Source organism: Cavia porcellus, unplaced genomic scaffold, assembly GCF_034190915.1.
Source record: "Cavia porcellus strain 051 isolate PalLab524CR breed Dunkin Hartley unplaced genomic scaffold, mCavPor4.1 scaffold_17, whole genome shotgun sequence".
NCBI classification, from domain to species: domain Eukaryota; kingdom Metazoa; phylum Chordata; class Mammalia; order Rodentia; family Caviidae; genus Cavia; species Cavia porcellus.
This window is the reverse complement of record NW_026947500.1, coordinates 17,694,167-17,707,821: the sequence shown is the minus strand read 5'-3', so window position 1 is coordinate 17,707,821 and position 13,655 is coordinate 17,694,167. Positions and strand designations below refer to the sequence as shown.

General features: G+C 48.3%; 1 pseudogene; it reads left to right on the top strand.

The window, feature by feature from the left end:
* The first annotated feature begins 2,901 nt into the window (after positions 1-2,901).
* On the top strand, positions 2,902-8,105 carry LOC106028591 (dual specificity mitogen-activated protein kinase kinase 1-like; annotated as a pseudogene).
* The last annotated feature ends 5,550 nt before the right edge of the window (positions 8,106-13,655 follow it).

The following is a 13,655-nucleotide window of genomic DNA, read 5'->3' as shown; positions in this document are numbered from 1 at the left end:
CCTTTTGTTGTCTTCAACCAGCTGCCTATATCATCAGACTTGGGAAAATCAAACAAAACAGACAGAATAGAATCAATAAAAACAAATCAATGCAGTATAGAACTTCAAAACAAGGTAAGAGTAAATCCAAAATGGTTACCATAATAAATCTTATCTTAAAATAGCTGACTGTGCCATCAGATATAATAAAATCAAACAAGACAAAATAGAATAAAACCAAACCAAACAAAACAATGAAAATGATAAAAGACTTTAAAACAAAGTGATCAGGAATTAACAGTGCCTACCACCCTCAGAAGGAGATCCCCCGTAGATACTGTACGTAGATGTTGTTATCCTGTGAACAGTTGATCAGATCTAGGCTCTAGACCTGCAGAGTCAGTGACACACTAAACACTGTAACTGGGCCACTGTAAACGTGGGCGTGCATATATTGCTGTGGTACAGTGCTTTCCATAGAATACCTTACTTTTATAAGAAGTTTTCATTAATTATTCCTATCACTTAGTGTATTCAGTTGTGTTTGCTTTTTTGTTTGTCTCTGGCTGGTTGGTTTTTTAGTCAGTCTGGGTCATTCATTTTTCCCCAGAAAGTCCTCATCTTATTTAGATTTTATGAAGGTGTTAGTACAGAAGCCAGGTGTGGTACCACATACCTGTAACCCCAGCACTTTCGAGGGTGAGGCAGAAGGATCACCTTAATTTTGAGGTAAGTTTGGGCCACACAGTCAGTTCAAAGCCTGACTCACACATTCTTTAAACCTGTCCTGTCTAGAGCAGTAATTTATTTTCACGCTCGAAGTTCACAAACTGTAACTATTACTAGGCACAGTGGTGCATGTCCGTGATCCCAGCTACTTGGAAAGCTCAGGCAGGAGGATAGCCAAGTTCAAGACCACCTTAGCCCACTTGGAGAAATCTTGTCTCAGTATAAAATAAAAACAGGGCTGGGGATGTAGTTTAGGGTTATAGCACTTGTCTAGCTTGTGTTAGGTTCTAGCCCAACAAGAAAGGAGAGAGGAGAGAGAGAGAGAGAGAGAGAGAGAGAGAGAGAGAGAGAGAGAGAGAGAGAGACAGACAGACAGACAGAGAGACAGAGAGAGAGAGAGAGAAGGAAGAGAAGGGGAAGGGAAGGGAAAAGGGGTGAGGGGAGAGGGGAGGGGAGGGAAATTGTTCACATGTGTCAGTGCGCTAGCTGGGAATGTAGAATTTTACTTTTCCTAACCAAACTGGACTCATATTGTTCCGGTGAAAACAACACCCAGACAAGGCTGTCCCTCCACATTGTGAATATGTAAGGTGTTGAGCACAACCCCATGAAACAGTGCGGATCCCAGCGGCAATCCAGACAGCGCATCTCTAATTAACACTGCAGCAAACAGAACCCCCCCCCCCCAAGAGCTCTGTGCTAAACCTGATTTCCTCTCAGCTCCAAGCAAGCCTGCTTTGTGGAGAGGAGCAGGAAAGAAACAAAATGAACCAGAATCACCACAATGAAGCAAAGCAGAATCGCTCAGTGCCCGCCCAGTCCACATGATCCACGCAGCTGCAGAGGCTGCCCTTGCCCCGGGCTCCTCAGCAACCATGCCTGGCGCTCCTGGATGCTCTGCTCTGGGAAGGGGCCCCTGGCCCTGCAGGCAACCCCAGCCTCAGCAGGCCAGCCTTGTCCCCAGGAGGGACTCAGTCCTGCCTCTGCCGGGAACAAGGTGCACATCTTTCCTGCGGTTCTGAAATCCAGACACCTCTTTCCCTGGGTCTGGAGCAAATCCATTTCACAGCAAAGCAACAGACCTGCGGTTTTTTACATTCTACCGAACCCTGATAAACATATTTACATGTGCCACTGCAGAAACAAATGCTAGTTTGTTAGACTTTGGATCACTGCCCATCTCACAGGCACTTACCGTAAAGGAATGGATTCCTCGTCATCCTGAAATCTGGAACCCACATAGTCAGTGATACCATCTCTGCAGTCCCACAGGTCACAGGGAGCTGGTGGGTGCCCAGGGTGGTGGGCAAGGGCAGGCCACACCCTCTGCTTATCACTGGTGCCTCCTGCGGTGGCCCCGTCCCTTCCCACCCACACTGAGGGGCCTCTCTGCCTCGTGCCCCCATAGGGCCCTCTCTGATTCTGGCTAGGTGTTAATTCTATCCCCGCACTGCCACCTGGAGCTACCCAGACCCCTAAGATAGCTGTCCCACTGGACAACCCCTACGGACACCAGTCCTCAGTCAGTGTCAGGCTGCACCTGAGAGGAGGTGTGTGTCCACTTGGGGCCTGTAATCTTGGTGGGCGTCTCAGAATTTCATCCACCACAGAAACATCTAGGGTACAGGTTGACTGTTCCTTATCGGAAATGCATGGAACTGGGCTAGGATTTCTGGTCTTTGAATTGTGGATATTGGTGTGTATATCACGAGATGCTTCGGGGAGGAGACCCAATCGCAGGGCATAATCCGTTTACTGTCTCACATCCATCGTGTACACAAGGTGATTTTATACAGTATTTTAAGCAATTTTATGCATGGAACAGTTTTATGGTGTGCAATTTTCTGTTTGTTGCATCATGCCATTGCTCAAGAAGTTTCGGACCTTGGCTATCTGGATTAGAGATGCTTAACTTGTAAACAGCCAGATAACAATGACAGCCCTGAAGAAAGATGGGGCCTTGAAGGAATTTTTCATCTGCAGAGTAAATGGTTTCCCTAGAGCTGGATGCTACTCATTATTTAAGGACTGCTGTAATGTCTTGTCTTTTCACTCAAAACCTTCCTTTCATTTACATCCTAATTAAACCTACATCCCTAAAATTAGGGCACCTCCACGCAGACCTGAGCCCTGGGCGAGAGCCTCAGAGGCAGAGCAGGATGGCTCTGCTCCTCTCACCCCAGACTCTGGGCTATGGCCCCTCCCCCACACCAGCTCCCCCGCTCCCTCCAGCAGCTGGGCTCAGCCTCTGCGGGGGAGCAGCGATGGAGAGTGGGGGGCTGAGGAGGTGCTCCGCCGGCTGCTCCTCCCTGGACTCCAACTCTGCAAGCCTATGACACCTGCTCAAGCCCTTCTTGGCCCCGGGGCTGGGGTGTGGGACCACTTCCCACTCAGCTAGCTCCTGGGTCTCCCCAGTTTCCAGTTGTTTCCTTTACCCAGTTTTGTAAGGAATTTTCATTAAATGCCTTGTGAGTGATGACACAGAGAGCGGATATTTTTTTCCTCTACATTTTTGATTCCTGGATATGATTTGCGTTTTTCTGACAAGGAACAAACGCTGGGCGGTGGCGTAGCTCGGGTGTAGAGCCCCTGGCTGGCAGGACAAGGTCCTGGGCTTAATCACAGCCCCGGGGGCTGAGGGGCCCCCACACATTTACACACGTGCATATATTTAGAAACCCTGAAACAACATGACCTGACCCACAGCACCGAGAGTGTTGTTAGCTGGGCTCAGGCAAAGGCCTAGACCTGGGCTCTGGGTCTCACTGTCTTTGGTGTGAGAAAAACCCATCAAATGGAAAAGGGGAGGATACCTGGTCTGCCCTCCCCAGACTGGGTTTAGAAGCACCCCGGGAAGGAGAAGCCCAGCACAGGTGTGGTGAAGCTTTGGGCAGGCTGGGAGCTGGCTTCTCCTTGAAGTCAGGCCTGGGGCCGGTGCTTAGGCTCTCAACCAAAGGGAAAACCGCTCATCTCTCAGGCAAACGAATGAAGGATTGAAGAATGAATCCTTTCCGCAGTACTAGGGATAAAAGAATCCCAATTTCTACAACCCATTTTAGCTGGGCGTGGTGGTACAGGATTGTAATCTCAATACTCAGGAGGCTGAGGCAGAAGGGTTGGTTCCAGTTCAAGGCCAGCCTGGGCTACCAAGTGAGTCCAAGGGCAGCCTGAACTGCACAGTGAAACCCTCTCTCAAAAAGACATAAATGAATAAATAAAAAAAAATAAAAATCCATTTTAGCTTCTCAGTTCCAGGTATCTGCCTGGGACTTTGAGGCCTGGAAAGCAGACGCCCTGCAGCTATGACAGGAAAGCTGTGAAAATCCTTTTTCTCTGGGCACTGTCTTGCAGTCTCTAAACAACTCAAAATGACAGCACCCAACGGGCAAATAATATACCAGCCCCAAACGACAACCACAATTCTGCTGGAGCTCACAGAACCAGGCCTGGGCTGGGACTCCGTGGGTATGAGGACGGTCTAAGGCTGGAACCACCAGGCAGTGGCTCCTCATGGGTACCTGGTGTAACAGCAAATTCAAAAACTTAGAAACTAGTGCTCAGCTTAACACCATATTGAGACAGGATATGCTCACCTGGCCTGCCCTGTGACAAGACCTCCAAACCCCGGTAGCCTTGACTGGCAGCATCCGGCTGCTTTTCATAGTCTGGTCCAGATCAACTTGACCTAGTCCAGCTATCATGATCCTGTCTTACTAACCTGTCCCAAGGACTGTTCAGCCAAGTCAAGGACAAGGACATAAATGATTTCATTCACCTCCTCATCCCAATTCCCTCCCAAGACTCTCCCTTCTTACAATAAACAATTTGCCTAACAACACATGATGTAGTCTGTAATGGATTTGCTATCAGCTTCTGTACTTTCTGTTTGCAAACCCAAAAGCTGACTCAAGGCTGGTGATTTGCAACTGACCTTCCTGCCAGCCCACAGGCATAATAAACAGTTTGCCTTCCAACTCCTGGGTGCAAAGTGTCTTCCTGGAGGTTCAGTACCGGGCTTCCCCAACACTGGGACAACTGCTTCAGAGTTGCCAGGTTCCTCAGACAGTGGTTCAGGGCTCTCGGACAGGTGTCCCAAGAGAGGGCCCGTGGGAAGCTGGGTCACTTCATCTAACCTGGCTGGTGGCCACATGGGGTCTTCTTTCTGCTTCAATCACAAAAGTTCCCTCTGGTTAAGGAGCAGAGAAGGCAGATGCAGCCTCTGGGTGGGGTGTGAGAAGGCTCCAGGAGGGCCTGTAGGAACAAGTGTGCCTGCAGCCAGTCTGAGGAAATGGAACCTGCCACACAGAAATCAAGGGGTTGACAGACCAGTGCACAAGTACCTTTATCCACTGTGAGCTGCCTTGTGATGGCCCAAATGGATGCCCGCCCCTCCTTGCTGCACCCCAGTAAGACAGGGCAACAGGGTAAGGGACACGCCCCACACAATGATACCATGTCACTGTACACAGAACCAACCAGGCAGGTGTTAGATCCTTCCTTTGAACTTTGCACCTTTCACAGCTCCTTACAACCCTTCCTTTGCATGAGGGCACAGCCAAGCAAAGGACGCAGTTCCTGAGCCTTCAGCTTCATGCATCTGGAAACCAAGCGAGCTTTTCAAGAAGTTGGTTTAGAAGTGGCTGAGACACAGTGGCTTTTGATGGGACAAGCTCCCGGTGCTTTATTTGCATGAAAGAGAGAAAACCTGGGAATCTGGGAAACAAAAGACCCTTTTGCTTTATCCTGGGCTGCTGTGAGCCTTTTCACCAGAATGCTCTCACTCTGTGAAGCCTACTTCTTTTCCACCTTCTGTACACAGACCCTTCAGCTGCATTTCCCGTGTGCCCCATCCAATTCTTCCCTTGGTGGACCAAGTACCTGGAGCAAAGCCCCACAGGAGTCTCCATCCAGTAACACCAGGCAAGCAGCTAGAAGGCACCTCCCACCCAGCTGCTCTGAGCCCCCGACACCCCCAACACCAGTACATGGAGGCATCTCTGTGTTGTTCTGCCCTAAGTCCCAGTGTCATCTAAGTCCGTGATGGTCATATGATAAATTGTGTTAAATTGCTCTCAAAGGCAGCAAAGTAAAGCTCCATTGTATTCATTTGCTGGCGACAAATAATTTTCCTTTAAACCGTTCTGCAAAATATCAGAGAAAATCAACTTTTCATTTTTGAACCCTTGCAGCCATGATAAAAAGTAAGTAAAGAAAAGATTTTGAGTTTCTCTCATGTTGGAAGTGTCATGCCTCAGTCAGTGTCACAGTTCATTTCCAGAAAGGAAATGAACGCGCATGTGTGTGTGTGTGTGTGTCTGTGTCTGTGTCTGAGTGTCCACGATAGCAGTCTATCTCAACATTGCCCCCAGGGCAAATCTTTCTCCCCCTCCTTCCAAGAGTCTTTACTGAGCCAGGCCTTGGATTGACCTTAATCTCTTACCATCTTGAGCAACCCTGGAACAGAGACCCACAGGGTAAGACTGCCAGAGGCATTAGCCCCTTCTCCAGCCCCCCAGCCTGGGACCAAGAACCGCAACTTGTGTGAGTCCCACATCCAGTGGTATGGAAGACTCTTAGTTAAATAAGTACCTTTGATATAGGAAATAATGATATACATGCTAGATGTTCAATATGCTGAGTTTGTGTTCCTCAAAATCAAAGAATGAATTCCAAACAAAGGAGGCTAAGAGCAGGAAGTATTTATTGAAGGAAAGGTAGCTTTCGTCTAAGAAAGACAGAAGGGGACCTCACTTCTCATGGGAAGTTTTATAGAGCACAACCACGTGGGTACAAGGTGGGTTACAGCTATGACCAACCAATAAGATTATAAGTACAGTCACTTAGGTGACTGACACGGTGGGGAACCAAGTCACACAGCAAGCATACATGGAAGGAGCAAAGAGCTTCTCAGGCAGGGAGGAGTCTGGGAGTCTTGGTCACCCACCAAAGCATCTGATGTCCATCCAGACTTTATTAGACCACTTACCTTAGGCCTGGTCATTTTGCTCTTCTCTTGAGGCCTGACCTCCCACAGATGCACCTCCAGCCACAGTTCTAACGAGTTTTCATGGCTTCCATCAGCTCCTGTGAGGGCCCTGCCCTAACCTGGCCGCCTATAATTTTCCTACCTAACTCAGCTGCCTATAGTATCTTTGGTTACACTCTACCATCCTCCTGAGTTGCCAGTTCCTTGCCAGCTGAAAGGTTTCTTCCCTACTATAAATTACTGGACATTATGGTGATGGTCTAACATGGCCAAAACAAAAATGACACTCACCCTGACCACCACTTCCTCCTCCCTCCCCTTCAGCCTTGATTACAACTTCCTCTTTCCTTTCCCATGTGTGGGAAGAGAATTCCAGGCAGTTCCTCACGCATCTTCAATGTCCCCCCACCCCAAGCACCAAGGCTTCCCACAGCTGTCTGCCTGGTCATGGCCCAAATGGCCATCTACCTGGAGATCGAGCAGCCACTGCAACCAGATCACCGTCTAGCTGAAGGTGCTGCATGCATGCAACTCGCTGCCCGTTATGAACCTCCACGGGGGTCCCTGCAGTGACGGGGAGGTCAGTACCAGCATGGAGCACACTGATAGGGGTTCTCTGGATTAAGTCTTGAGGATCTCTGGATGAATTCCTGAATACATTTTAGGAGACGTTAGCATTGCTATAATACAGGGCCTGACATGTCCGAGGGAAAGGCACAAGATACGCGGAGAAGTCAAGTCCTCCAGCACCCTGGTCAGCTCCTGGGGAGCGCTCAGGCTGTGTGACCTCAGGGTCAGCGTGCAGCTCATCCACTCCATGGCCTACTCCTTTGTGGGCGCCAGGTCCTACATGTTGCCAGAACGACTCCACAGCTCCTATCACTGGGTGCAGCCAGGCATCTGGAGCACGGGGCTGTCTCTAGTGGAGATGGCAGTCAGTAAGCACCCCACTCTCATCTGGACACCAAGGAGCTGGAGCTGATGTGTGAGTGGCAGATGGAGGGAACTGCGGCAGAGACCCCTCCCAGGTCCAGGAACCTGGGGAGACCTCTCAGTTCCTATGGGGTGGACAACTGGCCTCTCACGTCAGTTTTTGAGCTGCTGGGTTACAAAGTTAATGAGTCACCTCCAAAACTGCCCAGCGGAGTGACCAATCTGGAATTTCAGGATTTTGTAAATAAGTGCTTCATTGTAGAATCCTGTAGAGAGAGCAGACTGGACACAGCTCGTAGCTCATGCTTTCACCAAGGGGTCCCAAAGGACGGGCTTCACGTTCCCACCACAGCTTCACCAGCCAGAACCCAGTCCGCATGGCCAGCGTCTGAGCTGCAGCATGGGCCGAGCTGTTCCTTGCCTCGCCTCAGCACAGTCTTTATCAGCGGCTTTGTGCGTGGGACCATTCGTGTATTGATGATGAGACCCATGCCGGGCTGAACGCAGTGGTGTTTGGTGACGGTGGCTGTGGCTGCTCCTGCTCCATGTGGGTGACCACATCCTGTGTCCCAGGTTTGGGGACACCTGGTGGCTCCTCCTCTTGCCAGGAACACGCTCTCTCCCTGGAAGTGCTGTGGCGCTGTGACACAAGCATCAGAAAGCGGACATCGTTTGAATCTTTTTGTGTTTAACATGGAGTTCAAATTTCCATTCACGTCTAGCCAGAGCCCCGCACTGCCATGAAAACAGCTCCTCCCCCATCCACCTGGTGACCTGGAGGCTTCTGACTGTGTGTCTATATTTACTTTTAAATACATTGTGTGGGTATTAACGTTGTACATTGCTTTCATTTGGATTAGTGTTTCTAAAACAGTGGAGTTATTTTGAATGTCACAAATGGATCAAGACATTAAATATGTCAGATCTGTACCTTTTTCCCAACCCAAATACCAACGCTATTGTAAACAGTGTGTATAGTGCCTACAAGTTGTACAAAAGTCCTCTTAATCACCGTAATCCAGATGTTTAACAAATCTAAGCTCTTGTTCTAATAAACATATGATCCAATTAAAAATCAAGGCAACCCCCCCAATAATGCCATCATGGGAGCCCACCCTCAGGGGCTCCCTAATTCTAATTACCCCCCAACGTCCTCACACCCAAACACCATTAGCACATGTTCTACTTTTAGGGCTTGTTTCCAACACACGGACTTTTGGGGGACACATTCAGACTACAGCACATATGCATTCAGGAGAATTGTTTTAGAGTCCTGGGGATCAAACCAAGGGTCACACTGAGCTCCACTCCAAGCCACACATTCACAAATCTTAGTAATAACTTCAGGTACAAGTCTGTATGTTCTCCCCTCAAGTGCTGGCGGAGGCCCTGCTGACAGGGGAGAACCAGCAAGAAAGCCGCCTCCGCCCCCACTAAGCAGCTGGACACAACACAAGCTGAGAGGACAATAACTGAAGTAGGGAGCAACCCGACATTTGTGCTGTTTGATTGGCTGTGCAAGCGCGGGGCCAGTGGTCTGGGCAGCTATTTAGAGGACAACAATATGCATTATGGTAACGACAGTGGATTCCTACTGTCCTATCACTGTTCTGTTTCATTTTACACTTCTGCTTTACTCCCTTTAAAATAGAAAAAGTCTGTTTGTTCTAAACAAACACTATGAAAATAGTGTAGTGTTTGGGACACAAATACTAATGAGGTAATTATTTACATTAAGCACAATCCACCTTTTGCCTGTTGTTTTGTTCTGTTTTGCTTTGTTTTGCCATCCCATAAGCTTCACTTTCTCAGAGACAAAGGTTTCTCTGCTACTTGTGTCACACAGCTTCCTGCCACCAGGACCCAATGTCCCATGCCCACAGTGTGGAGGAGGAGAGTTTTCATTTGGCTTATGTTTTGAGAGATTCAGTCCGTGACTGTTGGCTGGCTTCATGGCAGAAATGTGGCTGAGGGGCACAAGAGCTAAGCTGCTGGGGTCTGGGGATTTAGCTAAGCCACATAAGCGCCAGCCTTGCAAGCATGTGGTCATGAGTTCGATCCCCAGTACCAATTAAAAAAAAAAAAAAAAGAGGACAAGAGCAAGGATCAGATATACACCCCAAGGTCACACCTGCATGATCCAATCAGCTTCCCAAGGCCCCACCTCTAAACACATGGAACTCTAGGGAGACATTTTACAGAAAAACCACAACACAGAGGAGGTGCAGATAGTGAGCCAGGACCAGTTTAGCAGCACAGAACACACAGCAGGGATTCCTGGGCCTATGCACAAACACGACGTCCACATGCCACGAGGAAGCTTCACCTGGACTGACCAATAAAACAAAGAACCTTTCTCCTTTTCTCTATCCAGTATTCTAAATCCCCAGCCACCAGCCACTGTATGTGAGTACAAGGCTCAGTATAATACACTTTATTATATGATTTATTCTTGTGTGCATACAGAGCTCTGAAGAAAAAAAAAAAAAAAAAAAAACCAGGCACCTTAGAATCCCCTGCTTGGAGAGAAGACCCTGGACTCAGCATCTTTATCCCACTAAGTAGAGGGGTGGCTGCCCATAAGGCACCAGCGGATGCCCTTCCTGCCCCTCTTCCATATGAGTTGAATATCTCTAATCTGAAAATCTTAAATCCAAAATGCTCCAAAATTTAAATCGTTTTGAAAGGTTGATGTGATACCACAAGTTTGGTTGTTCAGTGTACACAAATTTTGTTTCATGCACAAAATTATTTAAAAAACCAAAGTATGAAACTACCTCTTGGCTGTACTTAGGAGATGGAGACGAAACATAGATGAATGTTACGGCTAAACTTGGGTCTTCTTCTCAAGGATCTCATTAGGTCTCCACATATATTCCCAAATCCTAAGATTTCTAAACTGATCCAAGCATTTTGGGTGAGGGAAACTCAGCTTTTACCTGATGCTCCTCCCCAGGTCTCTGTTGACAGCTCTGAGCCACAACCCTCCAAAAACCCTGTGGCCATTTCATCCTTATGTACAGGCTGGACAGTACATCCCTGCCTTAGGAATATTCCAGTTGCAAACATTATAGGTGTACTGTGTAAGACTCACTCTGTGGGCTTCTGACGGAACCTGCCTTCCCGGAATGGAACTCATCCATATCTCGGGTACCATACTGTTTCAATTCTCTGTAGAGGAGATATTCAAATTGTAATCACTAAATTATTTCCATTTTAAATTTTAACTTGTTTTTATGGAGTCTTTGGTTGCCAGGGACGGAATCAACCTTTAGTCTTATTAATGGGAATTCTTTGTGAATCGGCATTTTACCCATTGAAACTGATATTTCTTTCCCCCTTCTTCCCTTCCTTTTCTCAAGTCATCTCTCAGGACCAGCATTTCAAAGACTCAGGAATTCCTAGCCTAGAAGACAGACCTGCGGTCATTTTTTAGTTCCTCTCTGACACATCATAACTCTCCAGCTCAGACTGTTCCCCCCTCTTCCAACCCCAGCCTCCCTTGACCGCTGGCCTTTCCAAATGTCCCGGCACATATTTACCCTGAATTAAACACTTCCCAGGCTCCTCCGCGCTCAGGGGCTCTGACCTCGCCAGCTCAGCAACATCCTTACTTCCATTAAGGCAGGGATCACTTGGCCTTGCATTCAAATCATCAATAAATATTAGTTAATTGATCCTATGGGGTCTTTGCACTTAGGGAAAAGTGCAGTCTTGATTAATGTGCCTATACAATCATCAGCCCGTTATTGCTCCAGTGGTTTCTAAGTTTGTCTTGGCTCAGAGCCCAATTTCATTACCATCCAACCTGAGGTTGTGGACGTGGGCTCTGAAGGCCATGGAGAAATACTAACACTGTAGCAGTGGTCTCGAAGACTTGAATCTGCTTTCTTCACAAGCGCTGTCCCTTATTACAGGATGGAAAGTAGACGCCTCTGCTCACTGCTCACTTCAGTGGTGGCCTCAGGCCAGGGTCCCCTGGGGATGGGGAACTGACCGGGAGCTCAGCTCCTAGCCCCTGCCCAGACTGCAGGAGCACGGTGTGGCATTTTGCTGGCCAGGGAACAGATCAAAATTCAAAATTCGAAGCACAGGGCAGGAGAGCCCAAGGTCTATCCACCGCTCACTTCATCTCATGCACACGTTAACAGCCTCTGCTTGCCCAGTCCTGTCGGTCTCCTGTCAGTCTGATTTGGATATCAATAAATATGAGATGGGAAGAAAACGTGTTTTTAGTTCCCTCTCCAGGGAAGTCCTAACAAGACAAGGGTGAGTAATGTTGGTTTTGACTCAGATACGGCCAGCCTGGCCTTCTTGGACTCCTCTATCTGCACGAAGAGAAAGTGGGAAAGTGTGACGTTTTAGACCTTTCAAAGCCTTATCTCAGCCACACAGACCAGAAGATAAAATGTTAAATTCGAAATGATGTTGCTGAACTCACACTGTGTTTAATTTGGCTGGTTTTTAAAATCTCAAAGTAAAATTAACTTTTAAAAAAAAGTACAGCTCCTTCTGGCCAGGAATCCCTCCCAGGTCTGGAAATCTGTTCCAGGGAAATAATTCAAAAGAAGGAAAGTCATTGACATGCCAGGTGTTTACACCAGCGTCATTTACAGCAGGTAGGAAGGGCACGGCCACTGGGAAAACCTGCGGGCCACCAGAAGCTGACAGACCAGGAAGGTCCCCCCGCAGAGGCTCCAACCCTGCCCACACCTTGCTTTTGGCCTTCCACATATAACGTCCCATGGTGCTGGTGTCCCACTGTCCTTGAACTTTCCTGGGCTTCTCTCTCTCTCTCTCTCTCTCTCTCTCTCTCTCTCTCTCTCTCTCTCTCTCTCTCTCCAACACCAGAAAGAGGACAAGGAGTCAGAACATGATGCCAAGTGACAGTAAACTCATTTGCAAAGAAAGTGGCACAAAGCCACTCCAAGGCATGGGAGCCCCAGAGGTGGTGACCGCTGAATACACGGAAGCAATGTTTCATGGGGTCGGGGTCGGGGGACCTTTCCCTCTGTGGGCAGATATACCTGACTCAGTGGTGGGCTTGTTGCTAGGGGTTTGGATTTTGTGGTCTAATGCAGAAACCTGGGTAAGTGTGGCAACCTGCACGAGAATACCAGGGTACACAGCGCTGCCTGTCAGAAGCAGAGGTGATGGCACAGATTTCCCGCGTTAGAGGCAAAACCACAACACTGCCAGCTGGTCACGATTTAGGCTTATTACAGAGGGTGCTCTTCTCCCTCTTTTTACAAGACCATGTCCCTATTCCGACTCTACCTAGGGTCTTCTTTCCCTACATAGCCTCCGAGGAGTGGGGGATAAACTTCTGCTCTTTCCAGCCAGGTCTGCAGCGCTGCGTCACAGCTGCTGCAGAGCGCTAACACAGACCAAGTCCAGTTCCTGTTGCCGAGGACGCTGGGGCACCCCTAAATGATTTGTACAGACACAGTTGTAGAATGACAAACTCATAGACATGCTACAGCAAGTTAAAACTGAACAGTAGCCTCTGCCTGTGCTCACTGGCTGTCTGGGCCAGCTGCTTTTCTTCTTGTAATGCACTGGGCCAACATGACGATTCCCAGCTTGTGTTTCGCTCAGTTAGGAAAATATATTGCTTCTAAGTGGCTTCAAGGACTTTGGTGGGGGTGAAGTAACCCAGTCAAGGATACTTTTTTTTTTTTTTTTTTTTGTCTTTTTTGAGGAGCAGTTCAGGCTGGCCTTGAGCTCACTTTGTAGTCCAGGCTGCTCTGGAACTCCCAGTGATCCTCCCACCTCAGCCTCCCCAGTGCTGGGATTACAGACGTGAGCCACCACTCCCAGCTAAGGATACTTTTTAACTCAGCTCCACGTTAACCCCCTCCGCTTGTCTCCGGGATGTTCCTGTTATGATTAACAATTCCTTTTAAGCCAGTGTATCTCAAGTCAGTTTACCTGACAGCGTATGACTTAATTCAATCCATGGAATCAGTCATGTAAGGCCCTGTACTTCCTACTTGCAAACTGTATTTAAACTGAACCAAAACTGCCT